Genomic DNA, 22,416 nt, shown 5'->3' on the forward strand with positions numbered 1-22,416 from the left:
TGAGGCCTAAAGCAGCAATCACAGCATGGCCAGGCAGTGCCCTCTGTGAGAGGCCACCAAGGCTGTTTCTGTTCTGCTGGGCCATCCTTCCTCTGCCCTAGGGTGATCATTCCTCAGTGGGAAACAAGGACATGGGAACTCTGAGCAGCCTGACGAGGCTGGAAGAGCTGTTCTGGAGGCAGAGTCTTCCCTCCAGGAATTCCCTCCTGCACATCCCAATATGACTTTCCTAAATAACTCTGCAGATTTTCCTCCTGCCTTTCTTCCAGGTCACACAAAGCTACAGGTTGGACTTTTCATGACTGAATTTACAATATTTGGGTTAGTTTTCATCTCCCTCCAGCCTCCAAATCCAAGCCCAGCTCTCTGCCTGTGTCATCACTATCCAAAGACAAATCGGAATGGCAATGGAACGTTTTCCATCTGGCAGCTGTGCCGGATCCCAGACAACAATCCGAAGGACTATTTGCAACTTCTCCAGCTCTAATTGCCTTTTTCCCCCTTCTCCTTTATCCTGCTCAGCCTTTTTGTGTCTATTCTATTTATTTCTTTTGGTTCCCACCACACGTGTCAAAAGGTTATGAAAAAAACCCTGAAATTTTTATGAATTGCCTCCAAATCCAGCTTTTTTCCACGTGCTATTTAGGGGATTTTCTTGGCAGTTTCACCCCAGGAATGGTTAAATGTGCATGCCCCTCCCCATAAAATGGGACACGGTAAAGCTCTTGTATCCAAGGAACCTCTCAGAGCTCTCGCAGAGGGGTTCGCTGCCTCTCCTCAATTACAGCGAGCAAGAGTAATTAAACAATCAAACACAATTAGTGCACTAATTACTCCCAGGAACGTGGCCCATCTAATCGCCTTGGCTGCTAATTACAAAGCCTGGAGTTCATTGAGCTAAAAGCCCCAGACCTGGGGAAGTGAAGGGGGGGACAATATGTTCCCTCTCACGCCGCCTTCCCTCGGATGCAATTTAATCTTTCACAGGATGTGATTCCAAGGTTATTTTACAGCCAGCACTTGGCTTCTGTTTTCAACCTGAATCACTCATATTTTCAGTCCCACCAGTGAAACTTTTCTTAAATCCTTCCATCTTTTAATGATTCAGGGTAAAATGTCACTTCCATTTATCCTCGGGATAGTTAGGCTTCAGAAAAACACAGGGATGGAATAAATATATTTTACTGGAATATCTAAGACACTTAATATTTGGCATTAATGACAGGGTGGGGGAAAGTGAACTTAAAATTCAGCCAGGATATAAGAAAATATAATTTCTGCAAATTCTGAGCAGGTGAAATATTCCAAGTTAGAGATAATTCATTCCCATTTTACTCCATGAATGTGGCACAGGGACACCACTTTTCCTTCCTTTAAATTACATGGAATATTCAAACCCGTGACCATGAACACCTCCGAACCAGCAGGAAAATGGTTATGGATGATCCAACAAATCATTTCAAGACCTATTCCCAGTTTTTGCATGAAAAGCAAAATGGGCAGAAAGTCTGGGGGGATGCGGGGGATCAGGATTTTGCTCAGTTTGGGAATTTTGGAAGCCCCTCAGCACACAGGCTGACCTCAGTGCATGGAGAGCCCCCAGACAGCCCGGCTCCACGCAGACAGGATAAGGAAACCATGCGTGAGCACAGAAATCCTGGGATTTTCCTGCTAATAAGAAGCAAAAACCCCCAGTTGCTGAGTTCCAGTGGCCAAGGGGAGGAGAGCAGCTAAATTATTCCCTAAATAAATATTTGAGTTCAGTGGGGCAGCTGAAAGGGCTCCTCTTCCCAAGGCAGGGATGGGATTTCTGTGGATCACACGTTGCCTTCTTCCTCCTCAGGAAACTCTCGTGGCAAAAGGAGGAAGGGGAACGCACAAAATTAAATTTTGCTCCATGTGGAAACAGCAATTGGGATCATCCTGGACCATCTTTCCTACTTAAACCAAGCAAGAGCATCCCAGTTACCGGGAAAAAGGGAAAGACCATTGCAGTGTGAGCAAATAAAATGCTGCCAAAACAATGCCAAAGAAACAAGGGAAATAAAAAAAACCCCAGGAGAATGTATTCCATGTTAATGACAAGAGCTAGAAAATCATCTAAGCTGCAACCAAGATATGAAACCCATCAAGAAAACATTTTCCTAGTCCATGCTTCAGCTTGTAGCATTTTAAATAGAATGGGATGAGATTTTAAGGTTAAATTTTTACTATGTCAAGAAAACTGGGACAACCTTGGGAGCAGGAGGATCCTCAGTATTTTTAAAGGATCAGAGGAACAACTCCCGAGTCCAAGGTCATCCTGGGTAAGCTCCTGGAGCATTTTACTTGTGCTACAGCAACAAATATTTCAAGTAGTAAAAAATGAGAAGGGAGGGTCGTTGGGATGATGGGGAAAATAGGTCTCCAAACAATCCCATCGTTTTCCAACAGGCAGGATTCTGGCTCTGGCTGTGAGACTGTTACAGGGAATAATTGGGGGGAGGCCAAAGCAGAGCACCAAAGCTCCGAACCCTCCTGATTATTACAAAAATGAGTTCTACCCAATTAACCAAGCGTGCTCGGGCCAAATTAAACCCCAGCCTAGTGACATCTCTAGATCTAATTGGTGAAAAGGGCACTTCCAAAAGATATTTTCTTTCCCCCCCCCCATTTCCCTGCTATTCTGCATTCAGTATCTTTGCGCCAGAAGTATTGATAAGAAACTCTTTGATTAGAGGCTGACGGGGACATGAAAGGGGGAGTCTGTCCCTCCTGCGCCAAACTGTGCTTTAATAAAGCCAGACATCAATCTGCACCATTGTGTCCCCGCTCTCCCGATGCCTCTCCAGCGGGATTTGTGACAGTTCCTCTGGGACATCACCTCGCACATTTGCCATGCTAGATTAGGCACCGAGCCGCAGCCGCGCCCGGAGCGAGCTCTGCTCGGCCCCGCCAACGTCACCTCGCGCAAACGAGGCTTTATTGTTGTCAACACAGCCAAAATTTCAGCCTTTTCCCCTCTGAGGAGCATTTTGACCCATCACCATTTTTATTCCTTGCCTCTCCTTAGTTACGTGATATTAACGAATCCCGGTTTTCCCAATTCCCGCTGTAATGCCGTGGTTTCCCCCCAAATAATTTAACGTACGCATGGAGCAGTTAACAAACACCATGTGTCATTTTTCCAGCCCTGGAAACACAGGGATGAGGCCATGGAAGGGCTCCCTTCCCCTGGCAGTTCACCCAGAGTTCATCCCATTTTTTATTTCCCGACCCGCGCGTGAATTCCCGTTGGCACAAGGCACCCAAAATCCAGGGAAGCCACAAAAGGAGGGGACACTTAGGAGGACAACACCTCTGCTTTCCACATTTCCAAAGATCTCAAACCAGGCTGGAGAAGATGCCACGGCAACCCTCAGGGAAATAACGGGGAATTGGGAATGGCTTGGCCATTCCCAGCTGTACAATTCCGACATCTCCGTAAAATCTAATGACCAAGGACCCGAGCCTCCTACAAGGACCCTTTAGATAAGTACCTCATTCTCATTTTCTCTTGATAAAGTAGCTCATGTTTCTCTGAATCCAAATAAATGAGAGTTTCTTGTTCTATTTTATAATTTCTGCTGCCACCCTTCACTCCATAAGGACTGTAACAAATTTTGCTGTAAATCTCTTTGCAGAAATTGTCACAATTAATTATATTTAAAGAGCAAAATTAATCTGATTTCGTATTTTCTATCTTGTGACACCAAATTTCAGATATTTTCCTCCAAAAGCTTTACTCAAAATTATCCTACTCCAGTTTTAATGTACGCTTTATTTTGGTATAAATTAGAAAATCGACATATCATTAAATAATATGCAATAAACCCAAACGAGAACTGACTAATTCATGTACTTTCAGCTGTCTGGTTAATCCACGGAGTAAACAAATCCTTAATTCATGAAGATTTTCATTAGTTTTTCCAGAAAAACAAAACCTAGCAGAACCCAAACCAAACCCTGTGCTCCTTAAGAATTTCCAGTGTTATTCGAAATCCTAGGCAAATTAATTTCCACTTTTCCTCACAGAAAAAAAAAAAAACCAAAACATTTAATTCCTTTATTTTTCCAACTTGATGATGAAAAAAGGACTAATTAAGAGAAAACTCCTCCCCAGCACGATGGGAAGCTGTAAAACTCCATCCCCATTTTAGCTCTCAGGATGGTTTCAAACTTCCAACACCGCAATGAGGGGTCTCAGTGGATATTCCTGAGGTGGAAATTTTGGATTTCTCCCTGGTTTTTATCACATAAATGTCCTGGAAAGCTGAGTCCTGGTGCCTTCCCACAGAAAATTCTTTACCCTTGTGCAGAAAGTCACTCCTTTTCATTTATGTCATTACAATGTACAGATGGACAAAATGCTCTGAATAACTGAATATTAATTCATTTTTCTGATGCTAAAATGAACAATTTTGCTGTTCCAAATTCAGTTTGGAGGAAGCTATTTATAAAGTGCATTAACTGCAGAAAATTCCAGGAATAAAGCAGGGACATTTCACTCCCTCAGTATCCATTTCCTTGTGTATTTAATTTTTAATTCCATTTTCACACAAGTTCATTACCCTCCCCGCATTTCCCTTATAGATAAACACTGTCAATAAATGTTAATGTGTATTTATCACATAATGAAAAGCATGGGCACATCACAATATTATAATGAAAAATCATTTTATGTTCCACAGCTAAACAGAAACATATCCCTGTGATCTATAATTGTCTGCCAGCAGGTCAGAAAGCTGAGGCACAAATTTATTTTCAGTAAGAGTAAACAGATTAATTTAATTAATTCATTTAATTTTATTTTAATATTAATATTTATTTAATAAATAAATAATTTAATTACATATTTAATATTTATTTAATACATAAAATAAACCAAGCTACTCAACAGTTCTGTCAGCAGAGAACCAGGCTCTCATTCTAATGGATTTCACCCCAAAACAAACCTTATAATTTTTAAGCAATGTCACGAAAGGATTTCTTTGTTGTTGTTTATTCAGTTATTTCGGTGGGTTTTAGGGGCCTTTGGGGTTGTTTATTTTTTTTCATCCAATTGTTGCTTCAACCCACCAGAAAAAAAAAAAATCCCTGGAGCTCATGGATTACTTGCTGGTTTTATTCAGGGTTAATTGCAAATAACATCAGTGTCCAAGGAGAGAAAAAGTGAATTTCCCTGAAACTACAGTGCCTGGATAGCAGAAACTTTTCCAAAATAACAGCATTTTATTCACAATAAGTAGAATATTTCTGGTTTGTGGCAGAAAACATGCTGGCATGAATAAAGCTTCCTAAAAATGGGCTCAGAAAAAAAGGGATGGGAAAATAATTGAGGATCTTCCAGGAATGCTCATGGGATAAATTCTGAGGGTCACGAGGACAACACTCAGTCCCCATGAGAATGGAAAACCCTGGTTTGGGTAATATAAAAATAAAAAATGAAAATAAGCATAAAAATCAGGGGAGTGAAGGACAATAAACACAGCCAGGAGCCAGGACAAAGGGCTGGGCGCTGCCTGAGGTCAGCAGGGAAAGAGAGCAGGAGCTGAGCTGGGAAGGGGATGGGATGTTCAGGATGAAGACAAACCCAAGTGCTTGGAACAATTTTGATGGAATCCCAGACTGGTTTGGGTTGGAAGGACCTTAAAGGTGACCCCTTTCTGACATCTCAGGTTTAGCTTTTCTATTTTTCAGGCTCTGTGCTGCTTTAGTGTGAAAGGGATAATGTTTAAGGGATGCTGAGCTCTGTGCACAGAGCAGGGAGACAAAACAATTCCTGCTCCAGCTGGGCACCAAGGACAAATGACCCAAATCTCAGCCCAGGAGCACAAACCCCGTGGGCTGGAGAGAGAAAAACAAGCAGGGTGGGACTGCAGGGGCTAAAGCTGGAATGGGACAATGAACTGCAAGGGGCAAATGGAGCAGAGCTGATCCCAGGGACAGACCCCGGCAGCGCTCGTGCATTTTGGGGCCATTTTGGTTCATCTTGGGTGCAGCCCTGGCTGGGCTCTGGTGCTGCCCAAGGTGGATCCATGGAGGAGATGCTGTGAATGAATCCCTGCTTTATTCTGGGGCTCTGTTCTTGGGCAGCCTTCTCCAGGCATCAATTCCACCCCCTGCCATGGCAGGGACACCTTCCACCATCCCAGGCTGCTCCAGGCTGGCCTGGGGCACTACCAGGGATCCAGGGGCAGCCCCAGCTGCTCTGGAATTCCAGCCCAGCCAGGAATTCCCAATTCCCAACCACATATCCATCCCTGCCCTTGGCAGTGGGAGCCATTCCCAGTGTCCTGTCCTGCCATCCCTTGTCCAAATTCCTTCTCCTGTTGCCCCTTTAGGCCCCCACATCTCTTTCCACCTCACCCCATAACCAAATGAAGACAACAGAAGCTTTTTGTGGCACATCAATTAAAAACCTAACCCCTCCTTGCTGTTAATTAAACTTTAAACCTCTCCTCATCTGCCCTGCCCCGTGCTAGATCTGAATGCCTCATCCCCTTGGCATGACCAAGTCCACTTTCCCAAGGTTTTTTTTGGAACAACACCAGGAATTCAGGAGTCTGCCAGCTCAGAGATGTTATCCTATATGAAGAATCCCTCAAAATCGTGCTCCAACTCATCTGCCTCAAACACTCGCCTCCAGAACACGCTAAAAGCACAAAAGCTTCCCAAAATGTGCCCCCCTGATTTCAGCATGGCTTCATTTTCCCTCATGAATCACCTGGAATTCCACAGGCCACTTTCCCTGTGTCACCACTGACGTGTTCCCCGTGATTTATTGGTTTCCATCAGATCTGATCTCGGCTCTCATCCTGCCCCAAATTCTGTAGGAATTCATGTCTGACCAGGGAAATGTTGAAAATACCCACATTTTTCAGCTGCTGATTTCTCACAAATTGACCTTTTCTGCCAATTATTTCCATTCTGAGAGTAACAAATTCCACTGGAAATAATGACCCTCCAAGGGCACCTCTACCTATTTTTCCTTGAGACAAAAGAGGCTTCCAAGAAAGTCATTCCACAAGACTTCAATGTTTTACCTCAATAAACACAAAGGAATATTTAAGACAAAATAAACCCATTTAAATTTAAAATATTTGAACTAAAGCTTTGTATGGTTTTGCTTCCCAACTCAAACCATATGCTGAAATAATTATATTTTATTATATTTATTTTCTAGCCCTGTAATCACTGAGAAACCACCTCCAGAAGGGTGAAGAAATCTTGGGAATACCAAAGGATTGCCCCTGGATCAACACAGACTATGCAAGACAGAGCAGAGAGCACAACCTGGCCAGTCCACAACATTACAGAAAAGAAAAAAACTTAAATTAAAACAGCCTAGATTAAAGCATGATAAAAATTTGCTCCCTAAAGCCAACAGACTGACTAGAAAATGGGCTGAAAATTCAAAAATCCACTGGTTCAGAGGATACATGGAAACAGGTGTGATAAAAGGAATTCCAAATTAGTTTTTGTGCCACTCTTTTAATTAGTTTTTGTTATACGTCACTGAGGCCTCATGGAAAAAATGAATCAGATCAGGATTCCTTTAGGGAATGATGGCCTTTCCAATGATATTCTAGATAAAAATATAGATTACTTGCTAATACAATGACCAGGCTCACCAGCAGACAGAGTTTTTGGCACTGAAACGCTGCTTTAACTTCCATGATGTCTAATTCTGTAAATATCTCAAACTAATAACGGAAAAAAGATATTTAGAAAAAGAAATATTCTTCTTTCTGTGAGCACTTCCAGCCAACTCTGGTCACAGTTGGAAATGAAGGCCTGCAGTTGGCAGTGCCAGTGTGTCAGGGCTGGTTGCAATGATTATATATGAAAATATTATAATTTATTGTTACATCTAATTGCATATTATTATGATTATCCTGTACTTTAATATCATGATTCATATTATAATATAAAATCAAGGAATCATGGAATGTTTGGGTTGGAAGGGACTTAAAATTCATCCCAATTCACCCCTGCCATGGCAGGGACACCTTCCACTGTCCCAGGGGGCTCCAAACCCCATCCAGCCTGGTCTTGGGCACTGCCAGGGATCCAGGGGCAGCCACAACTTTTGGCTTTAAACTGAGAGAGAGGAGAATTGGACGAGACATTGGGAAAAATCCTCCCCTGTGAGGGTGGTGAGGCCCTGGCCTGGGCGGCCCAGGACAATAAACTGCAAGATGCAAATGGAGTAGAAGTCAGGAAGATTTGCTAATATATTCCAAAATAAATGACTCCAAAACCAGGTGGAAACCAGAGATTCTCAGGAGTAGACACTTCAGCTGCTCTGTTTTTCTTGGAATTAGCAGGAAATCCCACTGGCCTCAAACCCCAGCGGGACACTGAGGCCTTGAGCGGTGGTGATGTCTTGACCAGGCTGCCCTGGAGCAGGGGCTGGGCAGAGCCCCAGAATAAAGCAGGGATTCATTCACAGCATCTCCTCCATGGATCCACCTTGGGCAGCACCAGAGCCCAGCCAGGGCTGCACCCAAGATGAACCAAAATGGCCCCAAAATGCACAAGCGCTGCCGGGGTCTGTCCCTGGGATCAGCTCTGCTCCATTTGCCCCTTGCAGTTCATTGTCCCATTCCAGCTTTAGCCCCTGCAGTCCCACCCTGCTTGTTTTTCTCTCTCCAGCCCACGGGGTTTGTGCTCCTGGGCTGAGATTTGGGTCATTTGTCCTTGGTGCCCAGCTGGAGCAGGAATTGTTTTGTCTCCCTGCTCTGTGCACAGAGCTCAGCAACGCTGAATGCGAAGCTCAGAGCTGCACACTAAAGCAGCACAGAGCCTGAAAAATTAAATAAAAGCCAAAACCTGAGGCATCAGGGACAGGAGAATCCTCCTGCAAAGCCTGAGTGGGAGCAGGACCCAGACTCTACAGAAATCTTGAAATCCACCCAAAATCTTGGCCCCTCCTACCCCCGGTGCAGCTCTACACATAGCTGACGCCACAGCTCTGAGGACCACAATTCCTAAATTAATTAATTTGGCCTCCCAAGCACTGGAGCCCAAGCAGAGCAGTTCCAACTCCTCCTTTGCCATCCAGGTCCTTCATCTTCTCCATAAAAACCCTCAGAAATCGAAAAAGTGATTAAAAAATTACCTTTGTGTCGAGGACAAGGAACCAAAGGACTCCAGAGCAGCAGGATAAGGTAAGCAGGTCCAAACCAGGGACCAGGAGCTCCCTGAGCTCCTTTAAAGTCACCCAGCAGTGGGAGGAGCACCAGGAATTAATTAGGGATTAATTGATTAATTAGGGAACGATTTCCCACCTCTGCTCAGGTGTGTGCTCTTCGTTTACCAGAATCACCTGGCCAAAAGCATTGCTCCAGGTCAAAGCGTCAGAGAAATAAATTTTAAAAAATAAAAATAACAAAGAGAAGTTTGAACAGTTTGGTTTTGTTTATATAATCCAGGCCTTCTCCTCTATGCAACAGAATTAACAGGTAAGGAGGAAAAGTCTTGTCCCTCCACAGGGAATTTGTTTCTTCCACATCTTAAAATTTCACCCAGCCTGGCCATGAAAATTGTTTGCCTGAGAATAGGAAATAATCAATGTTTTAATTATTTGCTTTGATTTTTCAATAAATAATGATTATAAAGTACCGAAAGGAAAATAATAAAAATAAAGTAAAATTCCTAAGCCAGGTTGGACAGGGCTTGGAGCAACCTGGGATAGTGGAAGGTGCCTGTGGCAGGGGGTGGAATGGGATGAGCTTTAAGATCCCTTCCTAAATTTATGGAAGGCAGCCAAAAATATGAAAATAAATATGAAAATATCCATTAATTCACCCCTCGTGGCTCCAATTCCCTGATAAATGTGGAGGTGGAGGCAGCACTCTGGGAGATCAGGTGGATTTTCAGCCCCAACAGCCACAGAGGGAACAGAGCAAAACCCAGAACTCCCCCCCTGTTTTTTCTCATCCGCTGGAATCCTGATCACAGCTCAGAAAAATTCATTCTTCACCTCGAAGGGGAAGAGAAGAAATAAAAAAAGTGCTGTACAACCTTCTCCTGTTATGACAGCCTTGCAGATACTTCACATTTTTCATTTATTATCAGGGGCTGCTTTGTGGAGCTCTGTGCCAGAGATATGAGGTCATGGAGCTGGAGCTCTGACTCCCTGCCAGATTGAGCTGTGATACTAAAAGAAGCCAAAATGAGCTTCCTGTGCAAAACTGGGAACAAAAGAGCATTTTTCCTGAGGGTTCATAGGAACCTCGATGTCCAGCTCCAGGCACAGCTCCCATCTTACCACCCCATCAGCTCCCACCTTATCACCCCATCAGCTCCGGAGCAGAAACCCAGTGTGGGCTCTTTTGGGATGTGTTTCAATCGGGGCACAGACCCAGAGAGGTTCTGGCAGGAGCTCCCAGCCCAGCCATTCCCAAGGAGCTGCTCGATTCCCACACCTGGAGCACATGGAATGGGGTGGGAGATGCAGCGTGGAGACACAGTGGGATGGTTTGGGTGGGAAGGGACCTGGGGATCATCCAGTTCCAACCTTGACACCTTCCACCACCCCAGGCTGCTGCTCTGGGCACTGCCAGGGATCCAGGGGCAGCCACAGCTGCTCTGGCAATCCCAGCCCAGGCAGGAATTCCCAGTTCCCAGTGTCCCACCCATCCCTGCCCTCTGGCACTGGCAGCCATTCCCTGGCTCCTGTCCCTCCATCCCTTGTCCCCAGTCCCTCTCAGCTCTCCTGGAGCCCCTTCAGGCCCTGCCAGGGGCTCTGGGCTCTGCCTGGAGCCTTCCCTTCTCCAGGGGAACATTCCCAGCTCTCCCAGTCTGGCTCCAGAGGGGTCCAGCCTTGGAGCTTCTCCAGGGCCTCCTCTGGATCTGCTCCAGAACCTTCTGATGTTGGATCCAGAGCTGGAGGCAGCTCTGCAGGTGGGATCTCACCTGAGGGATAATCCAAATTCTCACCCCAGGGTTTGCCACAGAAGGTCCCACTCATGAAGGTCTGGACTCAGGAAATTTCTCTCTCACCACCAGCAGCCAAAGACCTGGTGATGTTTTCTTTAAGCAACCTCAGTGCTCAATTTTATCAGAGACCCAAAACCAGCTCAGGAAGTGCTGTATTATCCGGCCAGGTGAGCTGCAGGAATTTTGGATTTGAAAATAATAGGCAGATATTAAATTCTTACCCAAAACACTTCAAAATAACATGCGAAATCCAACAAACAGAGCTCAGACAGACCCAAGGGCGCTGGCCCAGCCCTGCCAGATCCTGCTGACAGCTGCTGGAAGCACATGGAATCTTTTCAGGACAGATCACCTTGAAAATAATCCTCCCTCCAGAGAGCTTCTGATACCCAACAGCACAAACCATGCTCAGAGAAACACGGGAAGGGCTGTGAGGAAAAATTTCCCTGGAAAAGCAATGATAATACGAGTTATGGAATGGTTTGGATTGGAGAGAATTCTCTATTTCCAGCCATCCTCCGTGGATGTTGATCAGAAGGAAAAACTGAGGATAAACACTGGCACCAATGAACACAATTATCAGGAATTTTAAACAAAAAGTCTAAACTGAGTTTAAACTAAACTCAGTTTGGAATTGCTCTCATTTCCTGAAGATGCAGGATGCAAAGCAGCAGGCAGCTGTGGGATCAGACTTGGGAATGAGGCATTCACCCTCAAATCCATCAAACTGTCCTCGGGACCACAAACACCAGTAGGAAATCAGATTCCATCACCTGCGAGTTTAGGAAACGCCAGAGTCTTCCCTGCCTCCAAGGAAAGCCACATTTTACTGCAAGTTACCACATTTTTAGAAAGAAATTACAGATGAAATGTGTGCTAAAGCCATCCCCACAACTTGCCCTGCTGGGTAATAAAAGCTCAGTTCCTCTCCTTGACTCTGAGCCAAGAATCCATGGGGAAGATGCTCCACTAACCACGAAACTCTGTGGAAATCCCACATTTTAAATAAAGATGTACCAACATATTTGTCCCAAGACATTTTTCCATTCACACAAAAACGTGGCTGCAAGACTTAAAATCCCCTTCCCACAGAGGTTTCAGGTGTTTCGTGTTCCCATAAAACATCCTGTGGACTAATACAAAGATAAATATCCTTGGATTGAGACTGGAATTGGAATTATCCCAGCAACAAGTGTGGTTATAATGTTGCTTCTACTTTTGGGACCTCAATATTATTTTCATGTGGTATCACCCACTTCCCTTCATGGTTTTGGCAGCCAAACCAGGAAAATCCCTTCCCAAAATCCCCTCCCAGCCAAGGAATCCAAATGAAAATGGGAGAAAGAAGTGACAGACGCCCAGAGCTCCACACCTTGCACGGGGACAATTTGGTGCAGGGTCCAAAGCACCCAACCTGTCCTAATCACCTTGAGCTCATTAATTTACAAAGCTTTGGCCCAACTCTCGGGGCTGGCAGATGATCAAGCTCTTAGTGGATGTGGTTCAAACTAATCCACTAAAAGGCATTTAATTCCAGCAAGGAAATCAGGACTTTTCAATTATTAGAAGTGCTAAAAAAGTTTTACTGCCTGCAGACTTTCAAGGTGAGGGGAGAAACAGGGCCCAGCTCCATCCATAGGGAGTTCCCACCTCAAATCCCACCACCAAATCCCACCACATGGTTCCCCCAGTGCCCTTTCACTGCAGACAGGGAAAAAAACCAACTGGGTCCAGCCTGTGGTGTTGCTTATTTTCCCCTTTTTCATCCTTCAGATCCCATTTTCAGTATGGTTCCCTAGGGAAAAGAGGATTTTGTCAAGTTACAACTTCTCACTTGGATCCATGAGGGCATTTGGCCAGGCTGGAAAGGAAGGGAAGGTTGGGAAGTCAATGAACATTCCATGATGGGAACATCCTCCAGCTACCTCAGCCAAGGAAACCCTGCGCTCCCATCAGTACCTCACCAGACACAAAAAAAACCCAAATCCCAAAATCCAGCAGAGAAAGGAAGAGAGAAAACTCTTAAGCGTCTCAACCATGGAAAAAGATGGAATTACAAACCAGGATAAGACCCAAAGTCGTAAAAATCAACTTCCTCAGACTTTGTGGTGTTCTTGGAGCCAGGAATGTTGCTGGGAATTTGCTGTAAAACTGGGTCATGCTCAAGATTTTTGTTTTGTCAGTCCCAAAAATCCAAGGCCTTGTCTGAACATCAAACCAAACAACACCAAATGTCATTTCCAGATAAAATATTTTAGTGGATATAAAACTGAAAGCAGATAAATATTCATTCATTAAGAACACTCTTGGTTGCCTCAATTAAAATTTGCTGCATAGAGCAATTCCACAAAAAAACACTCTCAAGGATAAAAAACACTGAAAAACCACTTCTTTCCCTTTTCCCACTTGAATATTAGATCTAAACCCAAGGTAAAAGCTGTTTAAAATATCTGTTATCTGGAAAAAATAAGAAGATGGTGATACTAATTTTTAAAACATCGTGAAATGCCCCAAAGATGCTTTGTACCCTATTAAATGTTTAAGCAGAGCATGGCTTGGTAGATACAAGCTGAAAACATCTTAATAGCAGTGAAACTTTTGGGGTTTTTTCCATCCTTAGAATGCAGGTGGAAAAACAGCTTTAAAGCCTTCTCCATCCTTGAAGGCCAACTGACCAATATGGAGATGCCTGTATTTGTGTACAGGGTTTACAGAGTTATAGAAAACAGATATTTTAGATGGATAAAATAGATATTTTAGGTAGATAAAACACATATTTTAGATGTAATTTTTGTATATTTATGGATGGACACACATTCATCACCCAGCAGAGACAGGAGGTAAAATGAGGACGACAAGGCCGCTCAACCTTTCCTTGGGACGTGACGGACCCGCAACATTTTCACTCCCCACAAACCTCCCTTCATCCCTACCTCCATGGACACCCCAAAAACCTCTTACCCACCAAGCAACCTCCTTGGAAAACACCTCCACAAAATCCCAGCGGGCATCCCAAGGGCCCAGATTTGGGATTTACAGATGGTTCCCAACGCCGGATCCCAACCCCGCGCTCACCCTCTCCTCCCGCGCCGGCGCCGCCCTCGCCGCCCCTTGGATCTCCCTGGAGAGGGCTGGAAGCTCCTTAAGAGCATGAAGACATCTCAAGAGATTTGAACTCCTAATATCTGCAGACTGGCATCTGCTTCCCCGGCAGTTTAGCCCCAAATGTACGTCTGGAAAGAAGGAGAGCCCGAAAAGCAGGCGGGATTTCTGTGAAATCCAGCCCTGCACTGGTTTGCCTTTAGAATCTTGTTATAGGAGCACAAGGATCCCAGGAAAACAAACGCCCTGTGGTGAAATATTGAAGGTTGGGAAAGGTTGGTTGTGCACAGAAACAAAGAGCTTGGTAGGTATAGAGAAAATAAAACGTGCAAAAATAAATTCAACCCCGTTAAATATTTAAATATACATAATAACACAACAAAATTGGCCAAATTCGTATAAAAACAGAGTAATACAAAAAAATTAAAAACCTAGAAGTTAAAATGGTCTTTTTACTTCATATATTTAGATTTACCACCAGCCTTATGTGGGGACACTCAAACAAATTTCATTTCTACAAACACACAAATCAACTCTAAATAAACTGCATGTGCAGAGCCCCCATTAAATCAATATTTGGGCTGTGGAATTAAAGCGCTGCCGTTTGGGATTCTGGCCAGGAGAGCCCACAAGACCCCATGACTTGAGCAGCAGATGCACACAGAGCGAGGTCTGGAGATGCTGACATCTCATCAAGGGCTCCCATTCTTCTGGGGACAAGAGCCATTGTTCCCTGTGCCACCAGGGCTCTTTGGGAATACTGCTGAAGCACATCTGCCCAGATTTATTTCATTAATAAATTTTAATAAGTATTTCTTCAAGGTTTTTTTTTAAAGTGTTTTATTCAATTCCTCAAAAATAACGTCTGAAGAGCAACCTGGCGGAATTTGCTTTGTTTATTCAAAAATTGTGTTTGTTGTTGTGAAACAACAAATAAATTAAAATCCACAGGACCTGGCAAAGAGAAATCCAGGAGTTTAATGGAAAATATTTTGGTTTGCTTGTCCTTCTCCTTCCTACCAACCTCATTTTCAGGTGACTTTGTGGCATGCGTTTATGGCATTACTCCACCTTCTCCTCCAGACACACAATATTTACATTAAAAATCCATCCTACAGGTGATTAATCACCAAAAATGAGCTTGCCAAGCCCTTCCCTCCACCAGCCAGAGCCAAAAATCCCTGATTTCCATAGCAGGAGTGTGAATTTTGTGGCACAGGAGGACAGTGAGCTGAAATCACCCCAGCTGCACTCCAGGAGCAGAGCTGGCAAACACTGCACTCACCCTGAGAGGTGATTCCAGCTGGGAATCTCTGCCTGGACCAAGGAATAATAACAATGAAAGGGAACAGGGGCTGAGTTTAAAATTTCCAACTATTTCAGAGGAGAACGTAATCAATAAGTTAATTAATTAATTAATTACTATGGACTAACAGCAGCAGTTCACGAAATTTCCAGAGAAAATAAATTTTTGAGGACTTTTAAAAAATAGCCCCAGGGCATTTAAACCCCACAATTAATAAGCTCAAAATGAGGCAAGATTAGGAGTGTGCAGCCTTCAGCATTTCTGGATATAAACCACCAGGAAAACACTCTCCTTCCATGACTTCCCCTTTTCCAGAGTCCTTTTATTCCCTGCATTGCAAACCAATCCTGAATCCCAATAATTTCCTCCGTTAATTTAAATTTTTTTTTTCTTTTAGCACTTAACTCCCTCCTCAGGACAAACCCCGGGGATTCTGCAACCTGCCTGATGCTGAAATGTTTCCATTTTTCCAGGCAAATCCCTGCAGTATCCACAGGGATCATCCCACAGCGAGCCAGGCACCTGCCTGAGAGCCGGAATTTGTCTGCACAGCAGCTCAGGAGATGAAAGCAGAGCCACACAAAAGCTCAGGGCTGGCCGATAGGAAATAATTGCAGGCAGAATTCCATGAGAGGAATTTATGTTATTCTATTCAAGGCACTTGTAGAGGAGGAGAATGCAAAAAAAAAAAAAAAAAAAACACCTACCCTAAATTTGATAAAATACAGGAGTAATTGGCATTAAACCAATAAAAGACATAAAAGGAAAACGTGATAAAATTTTAATTATAAGTGAGGTAATTCCTTTCATCTTTTCCTATCATATTTAGCAGTTCATGTAGAATATCTAGCAGTTTATAGAGAATACTTAACAGTTTATATAGAGTATTTAGCAGCTTATATGGAATATGTAGCTATTTCTAGAGAGTACTTAGCTATTTATATGGCATATTTAGGTGTTTTATAGAATATCTAGCAACTTATATAGAATATTTAGCAATTTATATAGAATATTTAGCTATTTCTATAGAATATTTAGCAGGTTATATAGAACATTTAGCAATTTATATAGAATATTTAGCAATTTATATAGAACATTTAGCAATTTATAAAGAGTATTTGGCTATTTATATGGCATACTTAGCAGATCATATAGATAGAATATTTAGCAATTTATATAGAATATTTAGCTATTTCTATAGCATACTTAGGAGATCATATAGAATATTTAGCAACTCATAGAGAATATTTAGCAATTTATGTAAGATTAGGAAGCCGCTGGAAAAATTACTCAGGAATAATACCCACCGATGGAGCAGCAGGAGGGATATTTTATGTCATCATCCCAAATCCATCCCAACTTTGAGGCTTTCCCGAGTTTTCCAGCGAAGCCAAGCCCGGGGAGGAGGCGCAGCTCCTGCTGAGAGCATCTGCAGCATCCCCTGGGAGAGAGCCCCACTCTTAACTCCCTGCCCTGGCACTGCTGGCACCCCATAAATGGGAATATTGTGGATTCACAGGGAATCTCTGGAGCAGGGGCTGAGCTGGGATCACGTAGGCACCACTGGGCAATGAACAAACAGCCATTTATACTGGATTTGTCCCCGTTTTAAACACGTGCCAAGGGATAAACCGTGGGTTTATTGGGCGTACAGATGTCCAAAATAGATTTTTATGGGGTTGACAATACTTTATTGTTGGTGGGGAAGGAGTCCTGCCTCCAGACACACATTTCTGCTGTGAAGCCCATCAAGTTTCCACAGCAGATTTATAAAAACTCAACCAGGGCCAACAGAGTGGACAGGGAAGAGCCCAAATAGCAGCCTTGATGGAAAATTATGATTATTTCTGGGAACATATGGCCACGGAGGGATAAGGGCTCTGCTCCTCTCTGAGTAGGTCACACCACGCCACAAAAAACACAGAAAACTCACCAGGGGCAAAATGGGTCTAGGACAGGAAAAAAAATAATGAGGAATTATTCACTTTGTAGGAAAAAAAATGGATTTCCAGCAAGTCTTGTCATTCAAGCTACCAAAAAAAAAAAAATCATGGAATTCAAAATAGTCTTTTAAAAAGTGATGGTATAATCATGGAGTTTATTTGTGCTTTTGCTCTTGCTCTCCCATTACACCACAAGGAGGGATTGTCTGAGGTAAAAATCTCTCCAGAGTGGCAAAGAGCCACCAGAAATCCTACCTTGTCACCTGCCTTTAGTGTTCCCAGCAAGCCAGGATCTCATTCCAGAGGCAGATCCCAATCAGCAAGGCCGACGCGGCACCTCTCACCCAGGGCCCGCCCCAGGGCTGAAATAACAGTTTGTTTTCGAGCTAAATGAGTTCATTTCCATTAAATAGGTCTCCCTGAGTGAGTTTTGTGGAGCCAGGGCATCAGCAGCTCCAGCAGACACTTCCACTCTCCCCAGGGCTCTCCAGGGCCCAGCTCGGCCCTTGGATCCCTTGACCCCAAGGATTTGCTGTGCCCATCCCACCACATCAATCTGACAGACAGGAGGAGCAAAACAGGGCAGGAAAAGGAGGAAGGTCAGAACTTCCTGCCCCCAGGTCCTAAAAATCATCTTGAGGGACATCCAGCATTTATTTTTAGTGCTCCTTAAACCCCTTTATTCATCCAGGCCGTGAGAAACTGGATTAATCGACAAATCGTGGGATGCAACTTGGGTTTCCATTGGAAAACCTCAGCCCTGCTGACGAGCAGAGCTGAAAGCAAATAATTTATTCAGTTTCCAGGCTCTGTTGTAACTTATCCTTCAGTTTTACACCAGAGAGTGGCAGGAAATCAGCCCGGAGATCAGACACGCGAGCGCCCAATAATGGAGGCAGCGGATCGCTGACGCATAAATAAAGTTTTAGATTTACAGGGAACAAGCCTCCCACTGTAACGCGGCCAGGAGGGCTCTTCAGATGTTTTTATGTCAGCACTGGCCTAAAAAATAAATCCAGTGGGAATGGGAAGGGTTGGATTCCCTCCCTGCTGGCACCTCCTGGGGCCGGAGGGAGGCAGCGGGGTTAGGCCCGAGGGCAAGGCTGGTTAAACCCCGTCCCTGGTGTTTGCATAACTAATGAGAGGATGTTGGGAATCATTTTATCCCAGCCGTCCTAATGAGCTAAATCATTTTGGGATGGTCTGTCTCACCCAGGATTTGTTTTCAGTTCGTTCCGCCGCCGAGACAACACGGATCTGGTGGAGAAACCTCATCCCCAACCCTGGTCCCTCTCAGAGCTGGACCCTGCAAGCTCAGCACTGACCACAACCTGGAAAAACATCAAAATTTGTATTTTCCTGTGCTGCTTCCAGACCTGGAATGGCACCCCTGGGTTTCCACAGCAGGAAAATAACACACGGCTCTGGGATCCACGGGATTCCACGAGCTTGGAGCCAGCCTGACCTCCTGACACCACCAGCGCCAGCTCTGAGCCAGCCACGTCCTCCCATCTCACTGAAAAACAGCTTTTCCACAGCAACAAAAGCAGGGGAAAATCCTGCACAGGTTGTTCTGAAGGTGTGCTAATAGTCACACCAGGGATTTCCACCCACTTCCCACTGGGATCTCTGTGGTTCACAACAATTCCCACTGAACGAACTCTCTGAAGCAACAGAATAATTATTTTTTATATAGAAAATGCATTTTTTGTGCCAGTTCTGCCCACTGGAAGTTCCCAAACCATCAGCCCAGCAGCTGGTGCAGCCTGAAAATGAACCTTGAAGTGATTTTAAAAAATGAACCGCAGCCTGGGCTCCTGACACTGGGAAAATCAGCCAAAATGATGGATATTCCCGCAGAGACTCCCACAGTTTGGGCAGGTTTTCATACCTGCCCCTGTCCATTGCCAAGTAAAAATTCCCAACATTCAGGAGAAATTATGTGGATATAGAAAAGAATTATCCAGCTCATTGTATTGGCAGGTAATATTTAGGAATGGGATGCAATAATTATTAAGACATCGGTAATAGTCCCTCCACTGAAGCAGGAAAGAGCACATACGCTGGCTACAACTGGAAACACAATTATTTATCTATGAAATTCATTTAATTTTTAATTTAATTTAATCCAAACCTCGGCTGGGTGGGGCTTGGAGCAACCAGTGGAACATGTCCCTGCCCACATCAGGGTTTGGAATAGGATGAGCTTTAAGATCCTATCCAACCCAAAGTATTCCATTAGCTTTTCAAGAGCAGCATTTTTAATTAACAGCGAAGAAGAGCAGGAAGCCCTTTAGCAGCAGCAGCAGCAGCACCGTGACTCTCTTTTACTCCCAACAAATAGAATTATTCCCTTTGCTTTCACTCGGAAAACAACCTGTCAAGAGCCCCATTTCCATAAAGAGGCTCTCAGAAAAAAAAAATTAAAAATAATTAAAAATTAAAAATAGTAATAACCACAGTCCCAGCCTCCTGCCAAACCCCAGCGGGGCAGGACCAGCCCGGGAGCGCCTCCATCACCCGGAGAACCCGTCCTGTGGCTGAGACCCCAAAAACCGGGAATTTGGGGGGAGAACGGGGGGTTTGGAATGGAAATGAGGGTTCCAAACACGGGGGGGGGCTCATGGAAAACCCCTCTGGATCCCCCCAGGCTCATCCCGGGGTTTATCCCGAGGGATGAGCCCGTTCTGCTCCGGGAGGGGAGCGAGGGGTCCCCAAACGCCGCTGGAATCGCCGAGCCGGGGCTGAGCCAAGGGAAAATGGGAATTTTTCCCTGGAAGCCCACACAGGCACGGGTTTGTTTTGCTAAGCACGTGTCAACCCGAGCGACTTCCCGGCTAAAAAAAAATAATAATAACCGCTTTTTTCCGCTGTAACAATGGGGAAAACAATAGAGAAAAGAATAGGGAAAACAAGAGAGAAAAGAATAGGGAAAGGGGGTAGAAAGAAGAGGTTTGGGGGGTTGAACAGAGACAGGGATGTACCTTTGCCGCACGGATTTTCCAGGCGCTGGCTCAGGGATTTTCCATCGCTCCCTCGGCGGCCGGGGCAGCCTGGGAGCCGGGAATGATGGAGCAGGGAATGAGGGATCCGGGAATGATGGAGCAGGGAATGCTGGAGCTGGGAATGCTGGAGCAGGGAATGAGGGATCCGGGAATGCGGGATCCGGGAATGATGGAGCCGGGAGTGCTGGAGTCGGGAATGAGGGATCCGGGAATGCTGGAGCTGGGAATGCTGGAGCTGGGAATGATGGAGCCGGGAATGCGGGAGCCGGGAGTGCCGGAGTCGGGAATGCTGGAGCTGAGAATGCGGGATCCGGGAGTGCTGGATCCAGACACGCTGGAGCCGGGAATACTTGATCCAGGAAAGCAGGATCCGGGAATACTTGATCCAGGGAAGCAGGATCCGGGAATGCTTGATCCAGGGATGCGGGATCCGGGAATGCCGGCCCCAGGGATGCGGGAGCAGGCTGCGCTCGCCTCCCTGCCGGGAATGCCGGCTCATGGAGCGGCAGCGCCCGCTCCGCTCTGGCGGCGAGGCGAGATTGGGATCTCCGGCGGGCAGGGAATTGTGCTGAGCTCCGGCTTTCCTTGGCGCTTCATTAAAAGCGAGATTTTATTCCGGGCTGGCGTGGACGGATCAAACCATCAGCGGGTTATCCTGCTCGGCTTTGCTCCAGGAGGGAAGGAAAAACCCCTATGGACGGCAGAGGATGAGTTCAAAAGCACGGGGAGTTAGGAGCTGAGAATCCTGCGAGCCGGGAGCGAGCACCATCCCGGAGTGAAGCAACAGCATTCCAGCCTGTGGAATGTTAAAAAAACCTTATTCCCATATTTTTTAATCTTTTTTCCCGGTTCTGCTTTGCCGCTGCCGAGGGTGCCGGGGTCCGGCCGGGAGCGCCTCCCTCGGGCTGAGCCAGCGGCCGATCCAGCCCAGCGCTCCCAGAGCCTCACCCGAGCCACAGCGCGGCCGCCAGCCCGCGGGGATTCATCTGCTGCCAGCCAGGCTCGCTATCGCTGCTGCTCGCAGGTTTTTAATGAGGTTTATCGCGGCGGAGCCACGTCCGTGTCCCGGCAGGCTGAGCTAAAAAACCCCCACACGGATTTTCCAGAGCGTGACATCACATCCCAGCTCGGCTAAGTGGCTTCCAGATAACAGGCGATGCCCCCTCCCCGAGAATTCCGAGATAAAAACGTCCAGGAAGGGCAGTTTGCACACACGGGGTGAGGTTTAACAGCGCAGCTTGACTCATTTCGGGGCATTAATTAGTCATGCAGCAAGTATTCAAAACACCGAGTATTCAAACCAGAAAGTATTCAAACCAGAAAGTAAATATTCAAACCAGCCCAAGCACCGATTCATAAAAAAGGCATTACTATGAAATCAGCCCTGCCTGCCGAGCTGCTCGGAAAGGCAGGAACGCTCTTGGGAGAAGCTGCAGCTCCTCTCTCTCACTCCCAGCACACAAATCAGGGGGCACCACCGGTCTTTCCTGCTCCCTGCTGCTCCTGCTTCCTCTTCCAGCGTTTGTGGGAAGAGCATCTCCAAAATGGAACCTCCCTCAGACAGGTCTGAGACCATTCTGACCTCCTCAGACAGGTCTGAGATGTTCCTCTCCTCTCCTCTCCTCTCCTCTCCTCTCCTCTCCTCTCCTCTCCTCTCCTCTCCTCTCCTCTCCTCTCCTCTCCTCTCCTCTCCTCTCCTCTCCTCTCCTCTCCTCTCCTCTCCTCTCCTCTCCTCTCCTCTCCTCTCCTCTCTAATTTTTAATTTCTCACCACATAATCCCCAAATATCCTGAGCTCCAGGGATCCACAAGGGTCATCCAGTCCAGCCCCTGGCCCTGCTCAGGATTCCCCAGAAATGTTGTCCAATCGTTCCTGGAGCTCTGGCAGCCCTGGGGCTTTGCTCATTCCATGAGGAGCAGTTCCAGTGCCCCACAACCCTCTGGGGGAAAATCCTTTTCCTAAAATTTGCTCTGTTGACATAAACATTGATCACTCCCTGAAAAAGCTGCAAAGTCTGACTCAAACCTGTGAGCCAGAAAATTAATTAATTAATCACAATTAAGTGCTTAATTAAGCACATTAATCACTTAATTAA

General features: G+C 45.5%; 1 protein-coding gene across 1 annotated transcript in view; it reads right to left on the reverse strand.

Moving 5' to 3' along the window:
* The window catches only part of LYPD6 (LY6/PLAUR domain containing 6), a 31,930-nt gene extending 10,430 nt beyond the window's left edge, over positions 1-21,500 (reverse strand). Inside the window, exon 1 of the mRNA XM_063161346.1 lies at positions 20,301-21,500. The gene's annotated coding sequence lies outside the window, so the exon portion shown is untranslated. The remainder of the gene's footprint in view (positions 1-20,300) is intronic.
* Between the last annotated feature and the right edge of the window lie 916 nt (positions 21,501-22,416).

The sequence above is a fragment of the Melospiza melodia genome, chromosome 8, assembly GCF_035770615.1.
Source record: "Melospiza melodia melodia isolate bMelMel2 chromosome 8, bMelMel2.pri, whole genome shotgun sequence".
NCBI classification, from domain to species: domain Eukaryota; kingdom Metazoa; phylum Chordata; class Aves; order Passeriformes; family Passerellidae; genus Melospiza; species Melospiza melodia.